Below are 8,205 nucleotides of genomic sequence, written 5' to 3' on the forward strand. Positions count from 1 at the left end.
AAATCATCACATTTTCAAATGACTCAGTTCAGTGAGGGTGAATATTGTGAGAGGAGAATTGGAAGAATGCGCCAATATGAGAATTAGAGACATAGATCATATTAATATAAGTTCACATAGCTAGGAAACAATGCTAAACAATCAAAAATGCCATTTATAAGATAGTTCCCCTTTAAAGAGAGGTGGTTCTGGTGAGATCTGATCCCAGGCCAGCAGGTTGGGTGCCTGTGGGTCCAGAAGTAGGGATGTTAACCACTGACTAAACTATATACATGGGCTCAAAGAAACAACTAGTCTGCTCTACAAAGACAAAAAGCAATTCACTTCAGAAGCAGAAGTTAGTTGTTTTATTGCATTGAAGTAGGTTCCGCTGACTCGAACCTTGACCTGTTGTACCCAGAGCTCTACTTATACCCCCCCCCCCCTCTTCTGGACACACAACCCGGGAAAGTATCCCAGATGAGGATTAAATAAACGTTGAACGAATGAATAGACATGTGAGTATCAGTAGAAACCACTGTAGTGATTAAGTGTACACACACCTGTATTATACCTGAGATTAATATGTCCATATGAATACCACTACCCACAGTGTCCTCTATACTAGGCATTACATAATTCACACCACAATTAGTAGACAATATTATCTAAGAGCTGTTCTGCCCTGCAGAAGCTAACCGCAGAAACTACGCAAACAGTTAAACTGAGAAAGATGGCTTTAATAGTTCTTTGACTATTGGGGTGACAGTGGTAATCCGGAGGTTCCCGGTTCGATTCCCACTCCTCCCGGGCAGCATGTTGGAAGTGTCCTTGAGCAAGGCACTTAACCCCTAACTGCTCCCCCGATGAGCAGGTTGGCACCTTGCACGGTCGCCTCCGCCGTCGGTGTGTGAATGTGTGAGTGAACGGGTAAAATGTGAGGAACAAAATTGTAAAGCGCTGTATTCATTAATGCACCATTTACTATCCAGTGATTTTGTAGGTAATTCTTTATACCCATTTTCTAAAAAAAAAAAAAAAAAAACAGAGCAAGATTGAACTCTGAAACCTTAATGTCACAAGATGAAAAACAGACATTGAGAGGTTCGATTTCACTTAAAAACTGCGGTTAGCTTCTACAGGGCAGAAAAGGCATCACACAATTCACACCGCAATTAGTAGACAATAATAGTATGTAAGAGCGAATAGCTCTGTAGCAAAGGGGAGAGACTGCATGTTGTGTATGTGTTGAAGCCACATCTGAAAGATATGCTATATGGCCCCCGAATCTATCTATCTATGCTGAGTTGGGGCTCATTTTTTTATTTTTTATTATTGAATCTTATTTGATTCTGAAGACTAGTATTTATTTATTTTCTCCTGAAATGTTGTGGAAATGTGTTTCATATTAGTGGTTATTTTAGCTTGCGGCGGTTATACAGTAGGTGCTTTCCTGTTTGCATTCATCGCTTGCACACACACACACACACACACACACACACACACACACAAGAAAACTTTGAATGCAGCAAAGGTTCACATTGATTTTCAGTCGTTTTGCGCTGTGTTTTACTATGCAGAAGCTGAACAAAGGCATGGCTGTCACTAGTCAGAGCTGAGTAGAATGGATCCACGTTTAAAAGCCATATAAACAGTGGCTGAGGGCTGGCGACTCCCCTGGCTGTGTGGCAGCTGCAGTGTCACAAGGTTCCCGTGCAGGGGGAACCAAAGAAGGGGGAACAAAAAGATGGAAGCACGCGTTCCCCCGGGGACAGAGCAACGAAGGACGTTCAAATGACAACTTTTTGTACTGATTTTTTTATTTTTATTATTAAATTGTGTATCTGTATTTTTTGTAAGTGCATTTCACAGTGTGTAAAAAAAAAGACCCTTGTTATTTAAGTTGTGTTCTATTTTGACATTGAGTTCCATTATGTTTGACATTGAGTTCCATTATGTTTGTTTTCTTTTTGTATTATTATAAAACGCTCTCTGATGCTAATAAGATGCAATTTTAGCGCTTGTGCTCATGTTATTTTTTATATATATATTAAATACACTTGGCATATTTTGAAACGAGTGGTTTTACCTTTTGTGGAATGTTGTATTTACTATTACTTTTACCAAGTTGAGTTCAAGTTTTCAAGTTTTGTTTTGTTTAAGGTATAATAAGGTACATTACAGTGAAATGCTTGGTTATGTACACGCCCCCTGAGAATGTGCTTCATACAGTAAAACAAGTAAACAGAATAAAGTCCAAACACTATACAAAATAGACAATATAAAAAATAAAGTACAAAATGAAGTACACAGTAAATCTTGCAGTGTCAAATTAACACTATTCCCGAGTGTATTTGGTCCCACTCAGAATTGGTTGTTAAATTGACTCTTGCTCTTGTGTAAGAGTTAAATTAACTCTAAATAGAGTAAAAACATTAGAGTTAATTTAACTCTTACACAAGAGCAAGAGTCAATTTAACAACCAATTCTGAGTGGGACCAAATACACTCGGGAATAGTGTTAATTTGACACTGCAAGATGTATGAATGAATGAAAACTTTATTTAACAGATTGCAGAATGGGGTACAATACAGTACGACTCAATACACACAATTGTTAAGGGGATGCAGAGACCAGAGAAAGACGTTTGTCTTGTTTACATCAGGGTCCCCCATTTTCAATTCATAGTGACATTTATGACATACACAACATACATGACATTTATGGCATAGGGACATACATGACATACAGGTATTTAGTACTGTTACATTTGTAACATATATGATATTCAAATATACAGTACTGTTACCCATAGATCCTGACAGAGAGTATATACATATGATGGGGAGGAGACTTTACATTAGGAGGGGGTGGGTGGGTGGGTGGGAGAGAAATATACATACGGTGGGGAGAGAATATATACATACGGTGGGGAGGAGACTGTACATTAGGAGGAGGTGGGTGGGTGGGAGAGAAATATACATACGGTGGGGTGGAGACTGTCTATTAGGAGGGGGTGGAGGGGTTTGGACATTTACGGTGGCCAGTTTAGAATTGCAGCCTCCCGTAGGTGCTCTTTTAGAGCGGTTTTGAATGTGGGTAGGGATTCACATTCCTTTATAGCTTTGGGTAGGGCGTTCCACATTGATGTGGCATAATTGCGAAATGTGTTTAGTCCCTTGTTTGAGCCGAATCTGGGTTTAACATGATTTGTTGAGCTTCCTCTGGTGTTGTGGTCGTGGTATTCACTGACCTTTGGGAAGTATTTTCCATGTACATGGGTACCTTAGTCGTGTAGTGTATCTTGTAGACCAGGCCCATTGCAAGTTGCTGTACTCTGTTGTCTACTCTAAGCCATCCTAGGTAGTCAAAGTGGGCAGGGGTGAGGTGGGTTCTAGGAGTAAGGTCAAGTAGTAGTCTGACCAGTTTGTTTTGTGATGTTTGTAATCTTGTTTTTAGCGCCTTTGAGGTGCTTTGGTACCATGAGGTGCAAGCATAGTTGTAGTACCCTTGAATGAGTGCTCCTGCCAGAGTCTTCAGGGTATTTTTTTTTTTTTTTTATCCACTTTTTCTCCCATTTTTCTATATTTTCTCCCATCCCAATTTCGTAACATCCAATTCAACCCTCCCCTGTCACGAACGCTGTTTCTTGCCTCCCACAAGCCGGCTGCAATGTGGACTAAGTCATACATAGCACAAGTCCCCTCCGGTACTTGAGGTAACAGCAGTCGCATCTTTTCACCTGCGCAGCTCGATCTCTCAGTGGCGAGGAGTAACGCGTGGGAGGCTCACGCTGCCCCCGACACTTCCTGATTCTACTGCGCAGGCGCACCAACCGACCTGTAGGAGTCGCTGTCCACAACGCCCGATCCCCACCCATCAGTTTCCCACCCCCTAATACGGCCAATGTGTATTAGTACGGACGACCAGCTAAACTGAAAGCAAATGTGGAGCGCTGGGCTCGAACAGGCGAGCCCAGCGTCTCCAGATTCCGTGGCGAGCGCCTTGCCCACTACGCCACGTAGCCGCCCTGTCTTCAGGGTATTCTTGTTTACCAGAGAGGAGATCCGGTACAAGAATCTAGTTCGTTGGTTGACCTTTTTTATTACCTTGGATGCCATTTTGTCACAGGAAAGATTTGCCTCTAGGATGGACCCTAGGTATGTAATTTCATCTTTCCTTGTGACAATATTGTCACCCACTGTAACTGAGAAGCCGTCGGTCTTGCTGAGTTTGTTATTTGATCCGAAGAGAATGGACTCTGTTTTGCCCAGGTGTAATGATAGTTTGTTATCAGCGAGCCAGGTGCAGATTCTGCCGAGTTCTGAGCTGAGGGTTTTTTCAACCTGTAACTTGTTCTTGTCAGAGACCAGCAGGGCTGAGTCGTCCGCGAACAAGAACAAGTTGCAGTCACAAGCTGACGACATGTCATTTGCATAAATTAGGAACAGTAGCGGTCCTAGTATGCTTCCTTGTGGAACACCACAGCCAGGGACGTGCACATGACTTTAGAGGGGCAGGTGCTCAAAGGCTGAAAGGGCACTGGGCCTGTGCTATTTTTGGGGGCCCTTTTTGGCCGGGGAGGGGCCTTTTTATGCTTTTGGGGGGGTTTTGGTGATCAAATATTGAATATTGAACTATAATAATCAGTGCAGGAGCTCACTTATCCTTGAAAGACACTTTTATCACTGACTTAAAAGGCCCATACTGTACATCTCCATAAATGTTCAGGGCGGAGGGAATAAGTGCTTACCCTACAGACCCCAAGTCTGTTAGGACAGCAGACTCGGTTGGCACTGCTCAAAACTTACCTTTCTAAAATAGCTTTTAAATGAATTCTTTTCTTTATTTCATTGTATTATTTTTCTTTATTTCTATACATTTTACTTAAATATTTTATTATAATTTCTATCATTGTTTTATGTAGTTTTCTTTATCATTTTATTTGTTCTTTTTTAATGTCAACATATTATTTAAATTATTCAAATGGGACTCAAACATGTTCCATTGTGATGTCACCAGTGTGCGTGTATCACTTCCGCAACGGATTCAGTCGGAATTCGGTTTCCGGGTTCCTCTGATTGGCCACTGACCCCACGTGACCCTACCCTATTACACGCCCCCCTTATCGACGCGCGTTATGCGACGCTCTACAGCTCTTTCGCTGACTTCCTGACTTCCTCGCAGAAGAACAGCTGTTTCCGTATTTATAATATTGGAAACGCCGCGCTGTGAGCGCTGTGAAGCACCTCTGTATTAAATGCCGACAGCACCTCTGTATTAAATGCCGCCAGCACCTCTGTATTAAATGCAGACTCATCAATCAATAACAACATTAACGATAACGTTAACGTTAGCATTAGGCTAACGCCAAGCTGTAATGTTACCAGTCTCGCGTCTATCTGCTAACGTTAGCATTAGGTAATAACCGGTTTAAACCGGTGGGCTCAGCGTGGTCCTGTTGGACGGCTGTATCTACGCTATGGGAGGGTATGACGGACACGTGGACCTGAACACCGCCGAGCGCTACGAGCCTGAAACCAACCAGTGGACACTGATCTCACCCATGCTGGAGCACAGGAGCCTGGCAGGGGCAGCAGCCCTCCAGGGCAAGGTGGGTGGAACTGAGGGACACAGGGTGCTAGATGAACCCAAGGAACGTTAGATCAGAAATGTCTTTATTGCCAAGTAAGCTTGCACATACAAAAGATGTGTCTGGGTCCTTTGGTGCATCAACATTAACAGACAATTAAAGTAGAATGAAATCAAATGGAATATATAAACTAAATTAGAATATTCTTTCTTATTACAGGTTTACATCTGTGGTGGCGAGAACAGGACGGAGTGTCTGCTCACAGCTGAGTGCTACAGCCCAGACACCGACCAGTGGACTCTGATCGCCCCCATGAGCAGCAGGCGTAGCGGAGTGGGAGTGGCTGTGTACAGAGGACAAGTCTATGCGGTAGGTGCACACAGAGACAAATGCTTTATACTAGATATTTTTATAGATATGTATCATTTGACTTTCAATACTGCTGTGATGCCCTCATTTCCCTAAATGGATTAATACAGTGTCTGCCTGCCTTAACCACACACTAAAACATTCCTCTCATGTGTCCTGTCCTCAGGTGGGAGGGTGTGACGGTAGAAACGTCCTGCGTAGCGCGGAGGCCTACAGCCCCTTGACTGACTCCTGGAGCGCCCTGCCCGACATGCTCACCCCCCGCATCAACTTTGGCATCGGGGTGCTGGACGACCTCCTCTTCGTGGTCGGAGGCTACAACGGTCTCTTCAGCACCATCTCCAACAAGGTGGAGCGCTACGACCAGAGCAGCGACAGGTGGACTGTAGCCGAGGACATGAAGACCCCGTGCTCTGGCCTAAGCTGCTGCATAATGCATGGCTGCCTAACATGAGCCAGTACGCTGCTCCCCGTGGAGGAGGAGGAGGAGGAGGAGGAGGGGAGGAGAGGAGGAGGAGGAGCAGGAGGAGGAGGAGGAGCAGGAGGAGGAGGAGCAGGAGGAGGATTAGGAGGAGGAGGAGGAGGAGCAGGAGAAGGAGGATTAGGAGGAGGAGGAGGAGGAGGAGCAGGAGGAGGAGGAGGAGCAGGAGGAGGAGCAGGAGGAGGATTAGGAGGAGGAGGAGGAGCAGGAGGAGGAGGATTAGGAGGAAGATGATTAGGAGCAGGAGGAGGAGGAGGAAGAGGAGGATTAGGAGGAGGAGGATGAGGAGGAGGAAGAGGAGGAGGAGGAAGAGGAGGATTAGGAAGAGGAGGATTAGGAGCAGGAAGAGGAGGATTAGGAAGAGGAGGATTAGGAGGAGGAGGAGGATTAGGAGGAAGAGGAGGAAGAGGAAGAGGAGGAAGAGGAGGAGCAGGAGGAGGAAGAGGAGGAAGAGGAGCAGGAGGAGGAGGAGGAGGAAGAGGAGGATTAGGAGGAGGAGGAAGAGGAATAGGAGGAGTAAGAGGAGGAGGAGGAAGAGTAGGAAGAGGAGAATTAGGAGGAGGAGGAGGAGGAAGAGGAGGAAGAGGAGGAGGAGGAAGAGGAGGCAGCAGGGGATCCATCTAAGAACCTTAAACATGTATTAGACCAAAAGAAATCCTAAGAAATTAATAAATTACTATCAGCCAAAGGTGGTGCATTTCTTTCTTCTAGTAATTCAGACAATATCGGTTTTTAGTTTGTGTAATGTAATATCTGTTTTTAGTTTGTGTAATGTAATGTAATATCTGTTTTTAGTTTGTGTAATGTAATATCTGTTTTTAGTTTGTGTAATGTAATGTAATATCTGTTTTTAGTTTGTGTAATGCACATAATATGGGAACTTTTATCCATATGGTTGAGCCTGTTAGGAATTGCACCCCCAACCCAAGCAGATTGCAGATCACTCTCTCTATATGGAGGTAAAAAAGAAAATATGGTCAAAATAATTGGCATAAAAAGGGCACTTTTTTATGAGGCACAAAAGGGCAGGTGCTTGTGCACCCGTTGGGCTCTATGTGTGCACATGCCTGCTAGCTGTGCCCTTGAGCAAGGCACCTCAGCTTTAACCGCTACAGTGTTAGCTGCTCAGGGGCCAGTAGTAGAGTGCCTTACCATAGTGTCTTTATACCTGTATCACTGGACATATAAATGCATATTAAATCAAATCAAATTGATTTGTAAAGCCCGAAATCACAAGTTAATGTCCCCATGGGCCGGACAAGTCTTCTTTAAACTATTCAAGAAGAAACATCCCAATAAATCAAGAACAAAAAACCCACCATGAAATCCAAAATAAATGTAAAATAAATAAATGCAACACTCCCAGACATACCCCAGCGAAGGAAAAACCTAGCAATAGGAAAAAAGCACCACAGGCGATGTGGAGGAGAGAAACCTTAGAAGGGCCGTTCAAGGGGGGATCCCCCTTCTTGGATGTCGGTGATAATAGTGTTGCTATGGATGGGTGGAGAATAAAACAGGCCAATAGTTGGTATGTATGTACATACGTGTAATAAAACACAAATATGTGCATGCAATATCAACTGGGGTACATAAGAACATTTTTGAAACATTTAAATATATTACAACTCTGTACATACATGTGATTAGCATTATACTCAGTAGAACAAATGTATATATCTTATACCCAGCTTAATCACTATATTAATATTACTATTGCACTTTACTGTTACATTTGCACTCGGGTTGGATGCCCCACTTATTTTCATTGTAATGTACTTAT

This window comes from Notolepis coatsorum (assembly GCF_963971535.1).
Source record: "Notolepis coatsorum genome assembly, chromosome: 3".
Taxonomy (NCBI): Eukaryota; Metazoa; Chordata; class Actinopteri; order Aulopiformes; family Paralepididae; genus Notolepis; species Notolepis coatsorum.